At 42.3% G+C, this 21,709-nt stretch overlaps 1 long non-coding RNA gene across 1 annotated transcript; it reads right to left on the bottom strand.

The window, feature by feature from the left end:
• Nucleotides 1-513: 513 nt before the first annotated feature.
• On the bottom strand, nt 514-4,347 carry LOC143416883 (uncharacterized). The gene is made up of 2 exons (XR_013097141.1): nt 3,022-4,347; nt 514-2,346 (listed from the first exon to the last, which is right to left on the bottom strand). It is a non-coding gene; the product is annotated as an uncharacterized LOC143416883 (long non-coding RNA).
• Nucleotides 4,348-21,709: the final 17,362 nt, after the last annotated feature.

Below are 21,709 nucleotides of genomic sequence, written 5' to 3'. Positions count from 1 at the left end.
AGTTAAGGCCAAGATTTCAAATGGCTGAGGTGCAGATGGAGAGAACAAGACTTGAGCAGCAAGACAGACCTTCACATAAACTTCCAGACCTCCGCCTTTTCTGGGACAGTCTGAGTGCTAAATGTTAAATCCATCAGTTGCTACGTTTTTATCCAGTAAAGATTTGGAAAGTCTCAGAAACAACAATGATACCAGCACCGCTTGAACAGCCCAGATTCCAATCATATCCATGTCAGGAAGCACACGACGTGATGCACGTGTAACCCAGACAGTTTTTAACATCTGCTGGTGTTTCACATTCAGCCAGAGGCCCAGGGTTAGGTTGGATACCAGACAATAATAAAAGCATCGTTATTAGACTCTAGAGCTCGTTTATAGCTGACACCACATGTAGAGTTTAAGTTCACACAGAGACGATGACATTTTTCTACAACCAGCAAACAATAAACAAGAAATGTAACAAGAGTTTCAGAAGAAGCTGTTTTACAGAGAAATGATTCCCTGAAGACAAAATTATTATTATCATCTTTATTTCTCCAGGTGAAAATTTAATTGAGATTAAAAATGTGGTTTTCAAGAGAGACCTGGCATCATGGCAGCAAGAGTCAGAAATACATCATAATTCAAACAAATACAAAATAGGAAAAACATCCTACATAAACTTCATAAAGTTTCATTAACAGACTTTGAACAATGGACTTCAAACTTCCCCCCAAAACAACAGAAACACATTTGAAGACAATGAATGACATTTATCCCTCTAAAGAAGGACTTAGACTACGATTTAATATGAATGAGAACATGTTCATAAATGGATGCAACCAAAGATTTCATCAATCCCTGATTTAGAGACAACAGAACATTTGGTTTGATTTCACAAGATAAGAATGACGACTGAGTTGGAAGATTGTTTTACGTTTAGTCAAATCTTTCATACATAAAGTCGGATTACAAAATCATCCCCTAAGTTTGTTGTTTTATTCAAGGAATTGAAATTATAGAGAAAATCTGTGAAATGACTTAAAGAAAACAAACCACAAAAACTCTATGATGCTCTAAACCTCCTGGTTTAGGTCGGACACCTTTCTGATGATGAGTGCATCTAACATTTCCTCAGAAGTCAATGTGCCATATGATTGCATTAGCAATAAATTACACACTATATAGAACCACTTCATAGGATTATATTTGTGCGCAGATGTTTGCAGCTATCAGTGAATATTTATCAGCTATTTTGAAACAAAGAAAGACTTTTTATCCATAACAGCAAATGAACTGTACAACAGACAATACAAATCCTCCTCAAATCCTCCAGGGTTACCGACCCCTGCTCTAAAGCATCTGATTTGGATTCCTGAGATCAAATATATTTTCCTTTGTGTTTGTTTTCTTCCCATTTGTGGCTTTAATGTAGTGTTACATCCTGTTTGTTTGCTTCCATCTGTATACATGTCCAGATTCACTGTTATGTTTCTATTCTTACATTGCTGTGTGATCACTGTTCCCTCTGCTGACTGATGTGACCTTTTGTATCTCACACTGATACTTGTCATATTTGTATCTGCGCCTAAAAGATAAAAAGTTTTCCATGCTGAAACACAGCTCCACCTCCTGCAGTTCTCCCTCTGAACCACTAGATGTCTCTGTTATCTAAATGAAGACGTGCAGCACAGCAACCACAGCAGCGCTCAGATCACACGTGTCCTGTTATTATGTATAAAAGCATGAAACAGGTGAGACAGGTGGGATCAATATTAATGTTGTGGAAATATATGAAAAAACAACAGAAGAGTGAAAACATTTCGTGTTTCTAGAAAGATCTTTCAGCTCACAGCTGCTCACAGACTGTATTTACAAGTGACAAACTGCAACTCTACAGTACATCTACAGTATATATCAAATATATTCTGTATTCAAATCTATTGAGTGATGTTTGAAAGTCTTTCCAGGTGAGTTTGATCCAGGAGGGTCTGAAGCCAGAGTCAGACAGAGACTGTGCAGAGACTGTAGAAGGACAGAGCAGCAGCAGAGCAGTCCAGATACACTGATGATCCTCTGTCAGATCCAGAGGGACACACAGGGATGATGCTGGACTCTACATTGTGTCTGACAGTGGAGCTGTTCTCAGAGCAGTTCACTCTGCAGCACTGACAGTCATCTGCACTTCTTCTCATTCCTCTGTCAGTCACTGCTGGATGAAGCTCTCCTCTCCACCTCCCAGTAACATGGCCCAGTCAGAGCATCTCTACACACAAGCTGCTGCTGCTTCAACCTCTCTGGATCATCAGGACACAGCTCCTCCTCTCTCAGCACACTCGCCATCCTGTTTACCATCATCAGCTCCACCTGCAGAGAGAAGAAGGAAGAGCAGAGGAGATAAACGAGTGTTTCCAGAGACTCTTCATCAGCTGTCAGTCAGTGATGCAGCACATCCAGTATAAAGAGCAGCAGGGACTTCAGTGCTGGGACTGTACTAGGACTCATTGTTGCTTCACTTTTTCTAATCTTTGGATTTTTATTGAAGTTGATGAAAATGTTTTTCCCTCCTAGTTTGAGTTTGGACTTTCATTCATTAGAAGAACCTTGGTGTGTCCACTCTGAGCTCTGTAGGAACCCCAACAACAAGCCCAACAATCCAGATGGATGGTTCCAGCTGTTAACTGGAGGAATTCCATCCAAACATCTGCTCTCACTAAATTCTTCCTCACCTACAGACTGTGTTCTTCACTGCTTTAAACTTGGAAATGAATGCAGTCATTGGTCTGCGTGCTGCTTTGTTCAGAGAGCTGATTGGCTGTTGACAGTGTTTGATCAGAGCGTGTCAGCCGTTACCATGGTGACCATAAAGGTCAGAAACAGGAAGTGTTTGTGTCCAATCCTGAAGCCTGTCACCATTCTCCTCTCACAGCTTCACTGAGAAGCTGCAGCTTTACAGGAAACACTGGATCTTTGTTTCATACTGACTGTGTTTAGTACAATACTGCTGACAGCACCACCCACTCACTCCATCACTCTACTGACCTCAGAGTCTCCAGTCTGTAGTCTGGACTCTGCTGAAGATCAGACAGCTGCTTTACATCTGGATCCTTCAGGTTGTTTCCCCACAGGTCCAGCTCTCTCAGATGGGAGGGGTTGGACTTCAGTGCTGCTGCCAGATAATCACAGCTGATCTCTGACAAACCACAGTCCATCAATCTGTATAAAGAATGAAAGATGTAAGTTTATTAGACAAAGTGTGAGCTTGAAATCATTCAGTGTTTCATCATCTGTTCAGAGCTGAAGAAGGTTCAGAATGTAGAAGTTTAGAAAATGGAAACTCCAAACAGCTGAAGCCAACAGGAAGCAGCTTCAAACAGGAAACTGTGCAGAGTTTCAGACTATATGTCCTGATGCAGCCAGTTGGATTTTGGAGATTTGAATCTCTGTTCTGTGACTAAGTCCTTGAATCATTTCTTCCAGTTGGTCCAACAAGACAGACTAAGTATTGGACATGTGTTGTGGCTCCATTAGGGGAGCTTCTAAATGTGATGTGATGGCCCCTCTGGGTCTGTCAGGTCACAGCACTGAAGAGAGCTCAAACTGGGCACACAGTTGTTCCAGTCTGGACCAAAGACTCTATACTGGGACTGAGGGACTGCTTTGACTGCACCCACTGGGACTTTTTAAAGGCTCATGTTCTCACTTAGATCATCGATTTCTACTTACATTTCTTTCTGGGAAAAATGGGGATTACTTTGGAAACAGGAAGTATTTTCCCCAATAAGCAGCCCTGGATTAGTAAATCACTCCAACATGTTCTCAGGCAGAAGAAGCTGTCTTGTTATGAGGGAGAGAAGAAAAAGATTGAGGCACAGAAACTTGTTGAAAGAGAGATAAAGCAGCTAAAATCAGGTGTAAAAGTAAAGCAGAGGATGAGCTGAATAAAGGACACTCAAGACTGGCTTGGAAAGGAATGAAGTCCATGGTGGGGATGCAGAACAAGGAGCAAAGATGAATGTGATGCTGAATCAGCAGAAGACTTGGACTCATTTGATTCCAGCTTTGATATCATTGATTTCAATGAAGAGCTTTGTGATTGTAGCAAAGGGCTGGTAGCTCTGAGAGTCCCACTGATGAGGTGTTTGTGTGGAAATCTCTTAGTGGGAGCAAAGAGAGAAAAAGCCCTGGTCCTGATGCTGTGGGAGGGAAATGATTGAAGTGTGCTGTGAGGAACTGACTGGGAGATTTTCACACATTTTCCAGTCCTCCTTGGAACAACAGGAAGTTCCCAGCATATGGAAACAAAGGTTAAGTGTCCTATGGCACTCAGTGATGATGGTGCTGTGGCCCCACCACCTCCACCTCTTTGTAAAGGAACTAACTGTCACCTGAAGCTTCAAATGGAACTAAGACTTCCTCCACTAGGTGGCAGTGTCTGATGAGAAAGTGTTAGTGGAGCTGGCCTGGAGTCAGAAACAGGAAGATGCAGGATTTGGGCTGAAATGGGGAAAAGTGGTTAGCACTAGTGCCTTAAAGCAAGAAGGTTGTAGGTTGAAGCTTGTTGGCCTTTCTGTGGAGGTTGGATGTTCTCCCACAGTCCAATGAAATGCTGCTTAGGTTCATTGGTGCTTCTAAATTGGCTGTAGGTGTGGATGTGAGAGAGTGCTTCTCTGTCTGTCTCTGTTGGCCCTGTGATGGACTGCTCACCTGTGCAGGTGGACCACGCCTCTTGCCCTATGACAGCTAGGGCACAGGCTGCAGCCCTGTGAGCCTAAGCTGAATAAACAGTTAGCAAAAATGATCCATAGATGGCCTGAAATCCCCCAGTTAGCAGTTTGGTAGATAGCTATGACATGCTAATCCCATCCAGCAGCTGTATTCTACCTGTAAGCTGATCCCTGCTGAGCCAAAGCACTTTTTCATATACAAATTACAACCTTTAATAGAAACCTATTGGTCAGCATCTTATTAGCCTGCTGTTAGCTTCATTCCACAGAAAACTGAGAGAAACTAACAGAGTTGATAAAGAATACAGAGAAATGTGCTGATTTAAAGCCTTTGAAGTGCTTCAGATGATCTCTGTCCACTTCTGTCCACTCATTCATTCATGTAAGCTTTCTAATGCAGCTTTGATCTTCACAGTCTGCTTCATGAAACTCATTCTAACCCTGAATGTCAGAGTGTTCCTCCTTCTCTTTCCCATCATTCATGCTGGCAGTGGAGGAGATTTGGATGTTGGACTGTGTTTTGGATGATGTGTGTATGTTTGTGTTGGACTGCTGTCTGTAAAGCAAACGCACATTTTGCTTTGGATTTCAGTGTCAGACAGACTTTAAGGTGGAATGAAGAGTTGGAGAGTTTCACAGTGAATTATCCAGTGGAGGATTTTTCTTCTTCTTTGAAGGTTTGAAATGTGAACATTGTTCTGCTGCAGTCAATGGACTAAACCAGAGAAGAAGAAAACAGACTTTACCATGAAGATCCTCAGTGTGGATCAGTATAATATCAGCCTGATGTCTGCAGTTTAGTGTCAGCACAACTTTCACATCATATTCATCTCAGCACAACTAAAACATGCTGACTGACCTCAGAGTTTCAAGTCCACATCCTGGACTCTCCAGGAAACCACACAGATGCTTCACTCCTGAATCCTGCAGCTTGTTGTTGCAGCTCAGGTGCAGCTCTCTCAGATGGGAGGGGTTGGACTTCAGTGCTGCTGCCAGATAATCACAGCTGATCTCTGACAAACCACAGTCCATCAATCTGTATAAAGAATGAAAGATGTAAGTTTATTAGACAAAGTGTGAGCTTGAAATCATTCAGTGTTTCATCATCTGTTCAGAGCTGAAGAAGGTTCAGAATGTAGAAGTTTAGAAAATGGAAACTCCAAACAGCTGACAGAGTTCATACGCCTTTGTCAGGGTCAAATTCAAGCAAGACCATGTGAAAATTAAAACACATCATCCTAGGTGAACTTAAACACCTTTGTTCCCCTTTTGTTAAGACATAGAAAAGTACACCACACAAAAATACTGCAAAAGGAAACGGTCGCCTTATATACATAGTGTATAAACTCAAAATGCACATTTCACTTCAAATTAAGATTAAGGCTTTGAACAGATCACATAGTTCAGTTCAACATATAAGACTTTAAGAATGCACAAGCATCTACTTAAAATCTATTTAATTTATCATCCATGATATTATTTTGTACAATTCCAATGTATTTTGTTCATCTCCCTTAAATAAACAGGCAGTCTTAAAGTATGAAATATTCATATACAAACACATATAAATGTGTGTACTGTCTCAGTGGCTGATAGTACCCCACAGGCCTCAGTGTGAGCTTGAAGACATTTATAATGTTTAAGTAGTTTAATGTGCAGGTGCTGACGATAAACACATTTTGAATGAAAGCCGGGGAACTTTGGTAGCACAGAAACAAGTGGCTATTCTTTGTGACTATATGGATCACTCACAATACCATTATTTCACACAAAGGCACCAAATTAATACTCAAAAAAGCTGCAGCAATACACACAAATATAAACAGTACTTGGTGACAACTTTGCTTTTAGCCTTTAACCCTTCTTGACTACTTTTGATGTGGCCTCTATATTTTACCTTTAAAAACAGTTTATCTTGCCAATCTGTTATTTTCTCATTTTGACCAACTGTATCAGCACAATTTATCTAAATTCAGACAAAATTTAAAATACAAGTAGAAAGTGATATTTTGACTGTAAAAACCACACACATGTTTAACGAATCATCTTCATAACTTGAAATGCAAATAGAGATTGTACACTTTTAAAAATACGCACACGTTTTGCAAACAACAAAGTTATATGGTACTATTTACCAAAAAATGCAGCCAAGGCTCAGACGTTTTTCATATAATCATTTCAAACTATTTACAGAACAATCAGGTGTCAAACAATAGTTTGTGTCACTCTAACACATATGAGAACAGCACAGGGATAAACCTGCAGGTCTGACAGCAGGTGTGTCACTCAGCGTTTACACTGCAATCTGCCTTTGTTGGCTTTAAGGCAGCAACTGTGACCATCACTAGTAGAACTGACACACAAAACAAAACAACAGCTACACACTAAATACACAAGACAACAAACTAACTTGAGACCAAACACGGTAAACGTCACAAATCTCTCACGTATCAAAACTCTCTCTCTCTTTCGCTCACTCGCTCTCTCTTGCCGGTCACTCCTAAAACTTCCCCCTTTTGCTAAACAACCAAATGTCATGTTTCCATATCATTTTTGATTGGTCGACATGGTACATTTTCCCACCTATAGGGCTTTGGAGCGTGATGTCACGGGAGATGGGCCATGCCCCCTTCCGCCATGACAGTAGGCCAGCCAAAGGATACCATTTCAGCTATGGATCGTACGTGTTGTGTTGTCGGTTGCAACGTTAGATCACACGATCGTGAAGGCAAGAAGCTGGATAACGGGCTCTCTTTTCATCGTTTTCCATCCTGGAGGCAACGTGAGGGATCCCATGTATCCGATATTACTAAACAAAGACGTCAGGCTTGGATTGCAGCGGTGAGACGAGGGGATATCGAGTTCTCTGCAATCCCCAGCTTTTTGTTGGTTTGCTCACGGCATTTTCTTTCCGGTGAGTTCTAAATTAATTCATATCACTCTTGAAAGGCTTTTAGTGTGATTTTCAACGTGCTGAGGTCATAGATAATGAGATAAAACATGCTAATGTGTGATGCTGCAGAACCACATCATGTCGACTGAGTAGCTTATGATTTGGCATTATTGCAGGCAAACCAGCATATGAAATGGATGTAACAAATCCAGACTGGGCACCAACACTGCACATGGGGCATGACGACATACCTGTATCAGACTCGGACCGGCACTCAAGGCGTACGCAACGGAAGCGAAAAAGAGCACCCATCGGAGGTAAACAACCCCCCCCCCCCCTCTAAAAACATACTAAATTGCTATCACTGTACACTAATCTGCACATAACTTCCAGATGAATCACACACCTGTCATTGGAATATTGGTGTACATTTACCTTATGTCTAATTTTATCTTACAGGCTTTCGTTATGCAGCTGCAGAGTCTGAAGGTGTGCCCCGTGCAGAAGTGATTGATGAAGATCTGACAGAAGACCAACAGCAAAATCACAATGTCATGGAGGCAGTGGACAGCAGTTGTGTTGGACAAGTGGAGGTTGAGGTACCAGCTGCAAATGTGGATATACTGAAGAAATGTAAACCTTTTAAAATGATGACAGATTACAAACTCTCAGCTGTGTCTGTAATCAAACCTCTGTAACTTTGCTTCACTTCAGCAGCATCAGCTCATGTTCACATGTTGATTCATGGTTTGCTTCAGTTTTTGATGGACTGCAGAATATTTTGAAGGTTATCTGCTATAAAAAGCCAGAACAGGAAAATCTGCTTCATGTGTTTCTGTTTGATCCTCAGTGACTTTGACACAAAGGCCTCTGCTGTGATGATCACACCTCTGATCAAGTCTCACAGTGTCAGCTTTGTTTTTATACATATGGATATGTGCTGATAAATGATCAGAGTTATAATATTTCCCACTGCCTGCTGTGTGCCGTGACCTTTGACCTGCTAAAGACAGTCAGCTGTGGATTATTCATTGTTGTGTCTGATACTTAGAACTGTGAGGAAGAACACTACACAGTTAATCAGGGTCCCCTCTCTCTGAATCAGGAAAGGTGGGCAGGCCGCGTGTGGGCCGCGGGCCATACGTTGAGTCTCACTGTTTGAAATGTGAACATTGTTCTGCTGCAGTCAATGGACTAAACCAGAGAAGAAGAAAACAGACTTTACCATGAAGATCCTCAGTGTGGATCAGTATATTATCAGCCTGATGTCTGCAGTTTAGTGTCAGCACAACTTTCACATCATATTCATCTCAGCACAACTAAAACATGCTGACTGACCTCAGAGTTTCAAGTCCACATCCTGGACTCTCCAGGAAACCACACAGATGCTTCACTCCTGAATCCTGCAGGTTGTAGTTGTCACTCAGCTCCAGCTGTCTCAGATGGGAGGGGTTGGACTTCAGTGCTGCTGCCAGATAATCACAGCTGATCTCTGACAAACCACAGCCCCTCAATCTGTATAAAGAATGAAAGATGTAAGTTTATTAGACAAAGTGTGAGCTTGAAATCATTCAGTGTTTCATCATCTGTTCAGAGCTGAAGAAGGTTCAGAATGTAGAAGTTTAGAAAATGGAAACTCCAAACAGCTGACAGAGTTCATACGCCTTTGTCAGGGTCAAATTCAAGCAAGACCATGTGAAAATTAAAACACATCATCCTAGGTGAACTTAAACACCTTTGTTCCCCTTTTGTTAAGACATAGAAAAGTACACCACACAAAAATACTGCAAAAGGAAACGGTCGCCTTATATACATAGTGTATAAACTCAAAATGCACATTTCACTTCAAATTAAGATTAAGGCTTTGAACAGATCACATAGTTCAGTTCAACATATAAGACTTTAAGAATGCACAAGCATCTACTTAAAATCTATTTAATCTATCATCCATGATATTATTTTGTACAATTCCAATGTATTTTGTTCATCTCCCTTAAATAAACAGGCAGTCTTAAAGTATGAAATATTCATATACAAACACATATAAATGTGTGTACTGTCTCAGTGGCTGATAGTACCCCACAGGCCTCAGTGTGAGCTTGAAGACATTTATAATGTTTAAGTAGTTTAATGTGCAGGTGCTGACGATAAACACATTTTGAATGAAAGCCGGGGAACTTTGGTAGCACAGAAACAAGTGGCTATTCTTTGTGACTATATGGATCACTCACAATACCATTATTTCACACAAAGGCACCAAATTAATACTCAAAAAAGCTGCAGCAATACACACAAATATAAACAGTACTTGGTGACAACTTTGCTTTTAGCCTTTAACCCTTCTTGACTACTTTTGATGTGGCCTCTATATTTTACCTTTAAAAACAGTTTATCTTGCCAATCTGTTATTTTCTCATTTTGACCAACTGTATCAGCACAATTTATCTAAATTCAGACAAAATTTAAAATACAAGTAGAAAGTGATATTTTGACTGTAAAAACCACACACATGTTTAACGAATCATCTTCATAACTTGAAATGCAAATAGAGATTGTACATTTTTAAAAATACGCACACGTTTTGCAAACAACAAAGTTATATGGTACTATTTACCAAAAAATGCAGCCAAGGCTCAGACGTTTTTCATATAATCATTTCAAACTATTTACAGAACAATCAGGTGTCAAACAATAGTTTGTGTCACTCTAACACATATGAGAACAGCACAGGGATAAACCTGCAGGTCTGACAGCAGGTGTGTCACTCAGCGTTTACACTGCAATCTGCCTTTGTTGGCTTTAAGGCAGCAACTGTGACGATCACTAGTAGAACTGACACACAAAACAAAACAACAGCTATACACTAAATACACAAGACAACAAACTAACTTGAGACCAAACACGGTAAACGTCACAAATCTCTCACGTATCAAAACTCTCTCTCTCTTTCGCTCACTCGCTCTCTCTTGCCGGTCACTCCTAAAACTTCCCCCTTTTGCTAAACAACCAAATGTCATGTTTCCATATCATTTTTGATTGGTCGACATGGTACATTTTCCCACCTATAGGGCTTTGGAGCGTGATGTCACGGGAGATGGGCCATGCCCCCTTCCGCCATGACAGTAGGCCAGCCAAAGGATACCATTTCAGCTATGGATCGTACGTGTTGTGTTGTCAGTTGCAACGTTAGATCACACGATCGTGAAGGCAAGAAGCTGGATAACGGGCTCTCTTTTCATCGTTTTCCATCCTGGAGGCAACGTGAGGGATCCCATGTATCCGATATTACTAAACAAAGACGTCAGGCTTGGATTGCAGCGGTGAGACGAGCGGATATCGAGTTCTCTGCAATCCCCAGCTTTTTGTTGGTTTGCTCACGGCATTTTCTTTCCGGTGAGTTCTAAATTAATTCATATCACTCTTGAAAGGCTTTTAGTGTTATTTTCAATGTGCTGCGGTCATAGATAATGAGATAAAACATGCTAATGTGTGATGCTGCAGAACCACATCATGTCGACTGAGTAGCTTATGATTTGGCATTATTGCAGGCAAACCAGCATATGAAATGGATGTAACAAATCCAGACTGGGCACCAACACTGCACATGGGGCATGACGACATACCTGTATCAGACTCGGACCGGCACTCAAGGCGTACGCAATGGAAGCGAAAAAGAGCACCCATCCGAGGTAAACAACCCCCCCCCCCCCCCCCCCCCTCTAAAAACATACTAAATTGCTATCACTGTACACTAATCCGCACATAACTTCCAGATGAATCACACACCTGTCATTGGAATATTGGTGTACATTTACCTTATGTCTAATTTTATCTTACAGGCTTTCGTTATGCAGCTGCAGAGTCTGAAGGTGTGCCCCGTGCAGAAGTGATTGATGAAGATCTGACAGAAGACCAACAGCAAAATCACAATGTCATGGAGGCAGTGGACAGCAGTTGTGTTGGACAAGTGGAGGTTGAGGTAGCAGCTGCAAATGTGGATATACTGAAGAAATGTAAACCTTTTAAAATGATGACAGATTACAAACTCTCAGCTGTGTCTGTAATCAAACCTCTGTAACTTTGCTTCACTTCAGCAGCATCAGCTCATGTTCACATGTTGATTCATGGTTTGCTTCAGTTTTTGATGGACTGCAGAATATTTTGAAGGTTATCTGCTATAAAAAGCCAGAACAGGAAAATCTGCTTCATGTGTTTCCTTTTGATCCTCAGTGACTTTGACACAAAGGCCTCTGCTGTGATGATCACACCTCTGATCAAGTCTCACAGTGTCAGCTTTGTTTTTATACATATGGATATGTGCTGATAAATGATCAGAATTATAATATTTCCCACTGTCTGCTGTGTGCCGTGACCTTTGACCTGCTAAAGACAGTCAGCTGTGGATTATTCATTGTTGTGTCTGATACTTAGAACTGTGAGGAAGAACACTACACAGTTAATCAGGGTCCCCTCTCTCTGAATCAGGAAAGCTGGGCAGGCCGCGTGTGGGCCGCGGGCCATACGTTGAGTCTCACTGTTTGAAATGTGAACATTGTTCTGCTGCAGTCAATGGACTAAACCAGAGAAGAAGAAAACAGACTTTACCATGAAGATCCTCAGTGTGGATCAGTATAATATCAGCCTGATGTCTGCAGTTTAGTGTCAGCACAACTTTCACATCATATTCATCTCAGCACAACTAAAACATGCTGACTGACCTCAGAGTTTCAAGTCCACATCCTGGACTCTCCAGGAAACCACACAGATGCTTCACTCCTGAATCCTGCAGGTTGATGTTCAGGCTCAGCTCCAGCTGTCTCAGATGGGAGGGGTTGGACTTCAGTGCTGCTGCCAGATAATCACAGCTGATCTCTGACAAACCACAGCCCCACAATCTGTATAAAGAATGAAAGATGTAAGTTTATTAGACAAAGTGTGAGCTTGAAATCATTCAGTGTTTCATCATCTGTTCAGAGCTGAAGAAGGTTCAGAATGTAGAAGTTTAGAAAATGGAAACTCCAAACAGCTGACAGAGTTCATACGCCTTTGTCAGGGTCAAATTCAAGCAAGACCATGTGAAAATTAAAACACATCATCCTAGGTGAACTTAAACACCTTTGTTCCCCTTTTGTTAAGACATAGAAAAGTACACCACACAAAAATACTGCAAAAGGAAACGGTCGCCTTATATACATAGTGTATAAACTCAAAATGCACATTTCACTTCAAATTAAGATTAAGGCTTTGAACAGATCACATAGTTCAGTTCAACATATAAGACTTTAAGAATGCACAAGCATCTACTTAAAATCTATTTAATTTATCATCCATGATATTATTTTGTACAATTCCAATGTATTTTGTTCATCTCCCTTAAATAAACAGGCAGTCTTAAAGTATGAAATATTCATATACAAACACATATAAATGTGTGTACTGTCTCAGTGGCTGATAGTACCCCACAGGCCTCAGTGTGAGCTTGAAGACATTTATAATGTTTAAGTAGTTTAATGTGCAGGTGCTGACGATAAACACATTTTGAATGAAAGCCGGGGAACTTTGGTAGCACAGAAACAAGTGGCTATTCTTTGTGACTATATGGATCACTCACAATACCATTATTTCACACAAAGGCACCAAATTAATACTCAAAAAAGCTGCAGCAATACACACAAATATAAACAGTACTTGGTGACAACTTTGCTTTTAGCCTTTAACCCTTCTTGACTACTTTTTTACATTAAGTTAAGATGGCGCCGGTGAGGTCGGCTGCCGTCACGACTGCTCCGACCACTTTTTCTTTGTCTTTGTTTTTTAAGTTAGTTTTCAGCGTTTCTAAATCGGCAAAATCATCACCATTGGGTACATTAGGTATGACAGTGACACTCTTGTTTCTATTGGTATACAATGTACTCACAATTCGAAGTTTTTAACTCCGGATCCGAGCTGGCCGAGTGAGATCTCGAGGGAGAACAAAGGGAAGCGGCGGCGGCCTAGAGGGAAGCGAGCCGGCGTCAGGAACAGGCTGAGAGCTCGTGCACACCGCACACCTCTGCCTAGCATCCTGCTCGCCAACGTCCAGTCACTGGAGAACAAGCTTGACGACCTCAGGGCCAGGATAAAGTTCCAGAGAGACATTCGGGACTGCAATCTCCTCTGCTTCACCGAGACATGGCTGAACCCAGCGGTGCCGGACCACGCCATCCAGCCGGCCGAGTTCTTCTCGGTTCACCGCATGGACAGGACACGGGACTCGGGGAAGTCAAGGGGAGGCGGCGTGTGTTTAATGGTGAACAACAACTGGTGCAACAGTGCGAACGTTGTTCCTCTCACACGCTCCTGCACACCAAATCTGGAACTACTGTCCATCATGTGTCGTCCTTTTTATCTACCTCGGGAATTTACATCGGTCATTGTAAGTGCCGTTTATATTCCACCACAAGCGGACACGGTCACCGCCTTATGCGAGCTGCATGAGGCACTCACACAGCACCAGACACAACACCGGGACGCTGCGCTTATTGTGACGGGGGACTTTAATAGCGCCAACCTCAAACGCGCAGCGCCGAACTTTTATCAACACATCACCTGCCCCACCAGGGGTGAAAGGACACTGGACCACTGCTACACTACGGTCAAGGACGGCTACAAGGCACAATCCCGCCCCCCGTTTGGCAAATCTGATCACGCCGCCATCTTCCTCATGCCAAAATACAAACAAAGGCTGAAACAGGAAGTTCCGGTTCAGAGGAAGGTTGCGCGCTGGACGGATCAATCGGTGGCCGCGTTACAGGACGCACTCGATGACGCAGACTGGGGCATGTTCAGAAACAGCTCCGACGATGACGTCAACGTGTTTACGGAAGCGGTTGTGGGATTCATCGGGAAACTAGCGGATGATACCGTGGAGACAAAGACTATCACAACGTTTCCCAACCAGAAGCCGTGGATGGATAAAACCATCCGCGACGCTCTGAGATCCCGCACCGCTGCCTACAACACGGGACTCATGACGGGGGACATGGACCCGTACAAAGCCGCGTCATATAACGTGCGGAGGGCGGTGAAAGAGGCGAAGCAGCGCTACGGGAGGAAACTAGAGTCACAACTCCAACAGAGTGACTCTAGGAGCCTGTGGCGGGGACTAAGGACAATAACGGACTATAAAGCACCAACAACCGGTATGACGAACGCGGCCGTGACTCTGGCAGACGAGCTGAACACTTTCTATGCTCGCTTCGAGGCTGCAGCTAAGGACTCCAACAATGCTAGTGCTAGCGGCGCTAACGGCTGCAGACAGGAAGATACTGCCAGCACCGGAAACGTGCTCGTCATCTCCGAGCATGAAGTAAGGAGAGCCTTCAAAAGAGTGAACACCAGGAAAGCAGCAGGACCAGACGGCATCCCAGGTCGTATCCTAAGAGACTGCGCATACCAGCTAGCTCCTGTGTTCACTGAGATATTCAACATCTCTTTATCTCAGTCGGTGATCCCCACATGCTTCAAAGAGTCCATCATTGTTCCTGTCCCGAAGAAACCCCACCCTGCTTTTCTCAATGACTATCGCCCTGTAGCCCTCACCTCAGTAGTGATGAAGTGCTTTGAACGCCTGGTCAGAGACTTCATCATTTCTTCACTACCAGACACACTGGACCCACTACAGTTCGCTTACCGTCCAAATCGTTCCACAGACGATGCCATCTCTCATCTCCTCCACACATCACTCACTCACTTGGACACTAGAAGGGGGAATTATGTTAAAATGCTCTTCATAGACTACAGCTCTGCATTTAATACCATAATTCCCTCCACACTCACCACCAAGCTGGAGCATCTGGGACTCAGCTCATTTATGTGTCAGTGGATCTCCAACTTCCTAACTGGCAGACCACAGGCAGTAAGGATGGGCGGACATGTCTCAGCCTCCACCACTCTCAGCACTGGAGCCCCCCAGGGGTGTGTTCTGAGCCCCCTGCTGTACTCTTTGTACACATATGACTGTGTGGCCACTACCAGCTCCACCACCATCATCAAGTTTGCTGACGACACCGTCGTGGTGGGCCTGATCTCTGATAACAACGAGACGGCCTACGTGAAGGAGATTAGGAATCTGGAGAACTGGTGCCAGAGGAACAACCTCCTTCTAAACGTCAGTAAGACAAAGGAGCTGATAGTGGACTTCAGCACTAAGCAGGAGAGGAACTACCAGACCCCCGTCATCAACGAGTGCCCAGTGGAGAGAGTGGACAGCTTCAAATACCTCGGAGTTCACATCACGCAGGACCTGTCATGGTCCTGTCACATCAACACCGTGGTGAAAAAGGCCCGACAGCGTCTCTACCACCTCAGACGCTTGAGAGACTTCCAACTGCCCTCCAAGGTGCTCAGGAACTTTTACTCGTGCACCATAGAGAGCATCCTGGCGGGAAACATCTTAACCTGGTTCGGGAACAGCACCATGCAGGACAGACGAGCTCTACAGAGGGTTGTGCGGTCAGCTGAGCGCACCATCCGCTCGGAGCTCCCTGACCTGCACTCAATCTACAGCAGGCGGTGCTGGACCAAGGCCAGGAAGATCGTGAAGGACCTCAGCCATCCCAACAACAGACTGTTCTCTCTGTTGAGGTCAGGAAAGCGATTCCGCTCCCTGAAGACCAACACAGAGAGACTGAGGAGGCGCTTCTTCCCGCAGGCGATACGGTCTCTCAATCACACCACCACACAGTACTGACCCACACATATGGTTCTTACACACACACTGGACTTTCTGGACTTTGGTTTTGCACAACACTGGTCACTATATTCTTCATTTCCAGTTAATACTTGTACAGCTGCTGTTATTGTGTATATATTTATTTATATTTAGATTTCTTCATACATTCTTATATAGTTCTATATTGTGTATTGTGTATTTTGTTGTACAGTTATTTTATTTTCAACTTTAATTTATATATTTTATCTTATTCTTCCCAGTTAAATTTACCCTTCATTCTAATTTGTGTTGTACAGTTATTTCATTTTTAACCTTAATTTATATTTTATTCCTTCCTAGTTAAATTTACCCTTTTTAATTTTTCATATTTATTTCCTATCTTATTCATAGCCTTTCCTTTTTTGTTTTCTTTAGGTCACGAGCAGTTGTCCAAGCATTTCACTACATATCGTACTGTGTATGACTGTGTACGTGACAAATAAAATTTGAATTTGAATTTGAATTTGAATTTTGATGTGGCCTCTATATTTTACCTTTAAAAACAGTTTATCTTGCCAATCTGTTATTTTCTCATTTTGACCAACTGTATCAGCACAATTTATCTAAATTCAGACAAAATTTAAAATACAAGTAGAAAGTGATATTTTGACTGTAAAAACCACACACATGTTTAACGAATCATCTTCATAACTTGAAATGCAAATAGAGATTGTACATTTTTAAAAATACGCACACGTTTTGCAAACAACAAAGTTATATGGTACTATTTACCAAAAAATGCAGCCAAGGCTCAGACGTTTTTCATATAATCATTTCAAACTATTTACAGAACAATCAGGTGTCAAACAATAGTTTGTGTCACTCTAACACATATGAGAACAGCACAGGGATAAACCTGCAGGTCTGACAGCAGGTGTGTCACTCAGCGTTTACACTGCAATCTGCCTTTGTTGGCTTTAAGGCAGCAACTGTGACGATCACTAGTAGAACTGACACACAAAACAAAACAACAGCTACACACTAAATACACAAGACAACAAACTAACTTGAGACCAAACACGGTAAACGTCACAAATCTCTCACGTATCAAAACTCTCTCTCTCTTTCGCTCACTCGCTCTCTCTTGCCGGTCACTCCTAAAACTTCCCCCTTTTGCTAAACAACCAAATGTCATGTTTCCATATCATTTTTGATTGGTCGACATGGTACATTTTCCCACCTATAGGGCTTTGGAGCGTGATGTCACGGGAGATGGGCCATGCCCCCTTCCGCCATGACAGTAGGCCAGCCAAAGGATACCATTTCAGCTATGGATCGTACGTGTTGTGTTGTCGGTTGCAACGTTAGATCACACGATCGTGAAGGCAAGAAGCTGGATAACGGGCTCTCTTTTCATCGTTTTCCATCCTGGAGGCAACGTGAGGGATCCCATGTATCCGATATTACTAAACAAAGACGTCAGGCTTGGATTGCAGCGGTGAGACGAGCGGATATCGAGTTCTCTGCAATCCCCAGCTTTTTGTTGGTTTGCTCACGGCATTTTCTTTCCGGTGAGTTCTAAATTAATTCATATCACTCTTGAAAGGCTTTTAGTGTTATTTTCAACGTGCTGCGGTCATAGATAATGAGATAAAACATGCTAATGTGTGATGCTGCAGAACCACATCATGTCGACTGAGTAGCTTATGATTTGGCATTATTGCAGGCAAACCAGCATATGAAATGGATGTAACAAATCCAGACTGGGAACCAACACTGCACATGGGGCATGACGACATACCTGTATCAGACTCGGACCGGCACTCAAGGCGTACGCAACGGAAGCGAAAAAGAGCACCCATCGGAGGTAAACAACCCCCCCCCCCTCTAAAAACATACTAAATTGCTATCCTATCACTGTACACTAATCCGCACATAACTTCCAGATGAATCACACACCTGTCATTGGAATATTGGTGTACATTTACCTTATGTCTAATTTTATCTTACAGGCTTTCGTTATGCAGCTGCAGAGTCTGAAGGTGTGCCCCGTGCAGAAGTGATTGATGAAGATCTGACAGAAGACCAACAGCAAAATCACAATGTCATGGAGGCAGTGGACAGCAGTTGTGTTGGACAAGTGGAGGTTGAGGTACCAGCTGCAAATGTGGATATACTGAAGAAATGTAAACCTTTTAAAATGATGACAGATTACAAACTCTCAGCTGTGTCTGTAATCAAACCTCTGTAACTTTGCTTCACTTCAGCAGCATCAGCTCATGTTCACATGTTGATTCATGGTTTGCTTCAGTTTATATTGGACTGCAGAATATTTTGAAGGTTATCTGCTATAAAAAGCCAGAACAGGAAAATCTGCTTCATGTGTTTCTGTTTGATCCTCAGTGACTTTGACACAAAGGCCTCTGCTGTGATGATCACACCTCTGATCAAGTCTCACAGTGTCAGCTTTGTTTTTATACATATGGATATGTGCTGATAAATGATCAGAGTTATAATATTTCCCACTGTCTGCTGTGTGCCGTGACCTTTGACCTGCTAAAGACAGTCAGCTGTGGATTATTCATTGTTGTGTCTGATACTTAGAACTGTGAGGAAGAACACTACACAGTTAATCAGGGTCCCCTCTCTCTGAATCAGGAAAGCTGGGCAGGCCGCGTGTGGGCCGCGGGCCATACGTTGAGTCTCACTGTTTGAAATGTGAACATTGTTCTGCTGCAGTCAATGGACTAAACCAGAGAAGAAGAAAACAGACTTTACCATGAAGATCCTCAGTGTGGATCAGTATAATATCAGCCTGATGTCTGCAGTTTAGTGTCAGCACAACTTTCACATCATATTCATCTCAGCACAACTAAAACATGCTGACTGACCTCAGAGTTTCAAGTCCACATCCTGGACTCTCCAGGAAACCACACAGATGCTTCACTCCTGAATCCTGCAGCTTGTTGTTGCAGCTCAGGTGCAGCTCTCTCAGATGGGAGGGGTTGGACTTCAGTGCTGCTGCCAGATAATCACAGCTGATCTCTGACAAACCACAGTCCATCAATCTGTATAAAGAATGAAAGATGTAAGTTTATTAGACAAAGTGTGAGCTTGAAATCATTCAGTGTTTCATCATCTGTTCAGAGCTGAAGAAGGTTCAGAATGTAGAAGTTTAGAAAATGGAAACTCCAAACAGCTGACAGAGTTCATACGCCTTTGTCAGGGTCAAATTCAAGCAAGACCATGTGAAAATTAAAACACATCATCCTAGGTGAACTTAAACACCTTTGTTCGCCTTTTGTTAAGACATAGAAAAGTACACCACACAAAAATACTGCAAAAGGAAACGGTCGCCTTATATACATAGTGTATAAACTCAAAATGCACATTTCACTTCAAATTAAGATTAAGGCTTTGAACAGATCACATAGTTCAGTTCAACATATAAGACTTTAAGAATGCACAAGCATCTACTTAAAATCTATTTAATTTATCATCCATGATATTATTTTGTACAATTCCAATGTATTTTGTTCATCTCCCTTAAATAAACAGGCAGTCTTAAAGTATGAAATATTCATATACAAACACATATAAATGTGTGTACTGTCTCAGTGGCTGATAGTACCCCACAGGCCTCAGTGTGAGCTTGAAGACATTTATAATGTTTAAGTAGTTTAATGTGCAGGTGCTGACGATAAACACATTTTGAATGAAAGCCGGGGAACTTTGGTAGCACAGAAACAAGTGGCTATTCTTTGTGACTATATGGATCACTCACAATACCATTATTTCACACAAAGGCACCAAATTAATACTCAAAAAAGCTGCAGCAATACACACAAATATAAACAGTACTTGGTGACAACTTTGCTTTTAGCCTTTAACCCTTCTTGACTACTTTTGATGTGGCCTCTATATTTTACCTTTAAAAACAGTTTATCTTGCCAATCTGTTATTTTCTCATTTTGACCAACTGTATCAGCACAATTTATCTAAATTCAGACAAAATTTAAAATACAAGTAGAAAGTGATATTTTGACTGTAAAAACCACACACATGTTTAACGAATCATCTTCATAACTTGAAATGCAAATAGAGATTGTACATTTTTAAAAATACGCACACGTTTTGCAAACAACAAAGTTATATGGTACTATTTACCAAAAAATGCAGCCAAGGCTCAGACGTTTTTCATATAATCATTTCAAACTATTTACAGAACAATCAGGTGTCAAACAATAGTTTGTGTCACTCTAACACATATGAGAACAGCACAGGGATAAACCTGCAGGTCTGACAGCAGGTGTGTCACTCAGCGTTTACACTGCAATCTGCCTTTGTTGGCTTTAAGGCAGCAACTGTGACGATCACTAGTAGAACTGACACACAAAACAAAACAACAGCTACACACTAAATACACAAGACAACAAACTAACTTGAGACCAAACACGGTAAACGTCACAAATCTCTCACGTATCAAAACTCTCTCTCTCTTTCGCTCACTCGCTCTCTCTTGCCGGTCACTCCTAAAACTTCCCCCTTTTGCTAAACAACCAAATGTCATGTTTCCATATCATTTTTGATTGGTCGACATGGTACATTTTCCCACCTATAGGGCTTTGGAGCGTGATGTCACGGGAGATGGGCCATGCCCCCTTCCGCCATGACAGTAGGCCAGCCAAAGGATACCATTTCAGCTATGGATCGTACGTGTTGTGTTGTCGGTTGCAACGTTAGATCACACGATCGTGAAGGCAAGAAGCTGGATAACGGGCTCTCTTTTCATCGTTTTCCGTCCTGGAGGCAACGTGAGGGATCCCATGTATCCGATATTACTAAACAAAGACGTCAGGCTTGGATTGCAGCGGTGAGACGAGCGGATATCGAGTTCTCTGCAATCCCCAGCTTTTTGTTGGTTTGCTCACGGCATTTTCTTTCTGGTGAGTTCTAAATTAATTCATATCACTCTTGAAAGGCTTTTAGTGTTATTTTCAACGTGCTGCGGTCATAGATAATGAGATAAAACATGCTAATGTGTGATGCTGCAGAACCACGTCATGTCGACTGAGTAGCTTATGATTTGGCATTATTGCAGGCAAACCAGCATATGAAATGGATGTAACAAATCCAGACTGGGCACCAACACTGCACATGGGGCATGACGACATACCTGTATCAGACTCGGACCGGCACTCAAGGCGTACGCAACGGAAGCGAAAAAGAGCACCCATCGGAGGTAAACAACCCCCCCCCCCCCTCTAAAAACATACTAAATTGCTATCACTGTACACTAATCCGCACATAACTTCCAGATGAATCACACACCTGTCATTGGAATATTGGTGTACATTTACCTTATGTCTAATTTTATCTTACAGGCTTTCGTTATGCAGCTGCAGAGTCTGAAGGTGT

This window comes from Maylandia zebra, linkage group LG3 (assembly GCF_041146795.1).
Source record: "Maylandia zebra isolate NMK-2024a linkage group LG3, Mzebra_GT3a, whole genome shotgun sequence".
NCBI lineage: Eukaryota > Metazoa > Chordata > Actinopteri > Cichliformes > Cichlidae > Maylandia > Maylandia zebra.
This window is presented reverse-complemented; position numbering and strand designations above follow the sequence as displayed.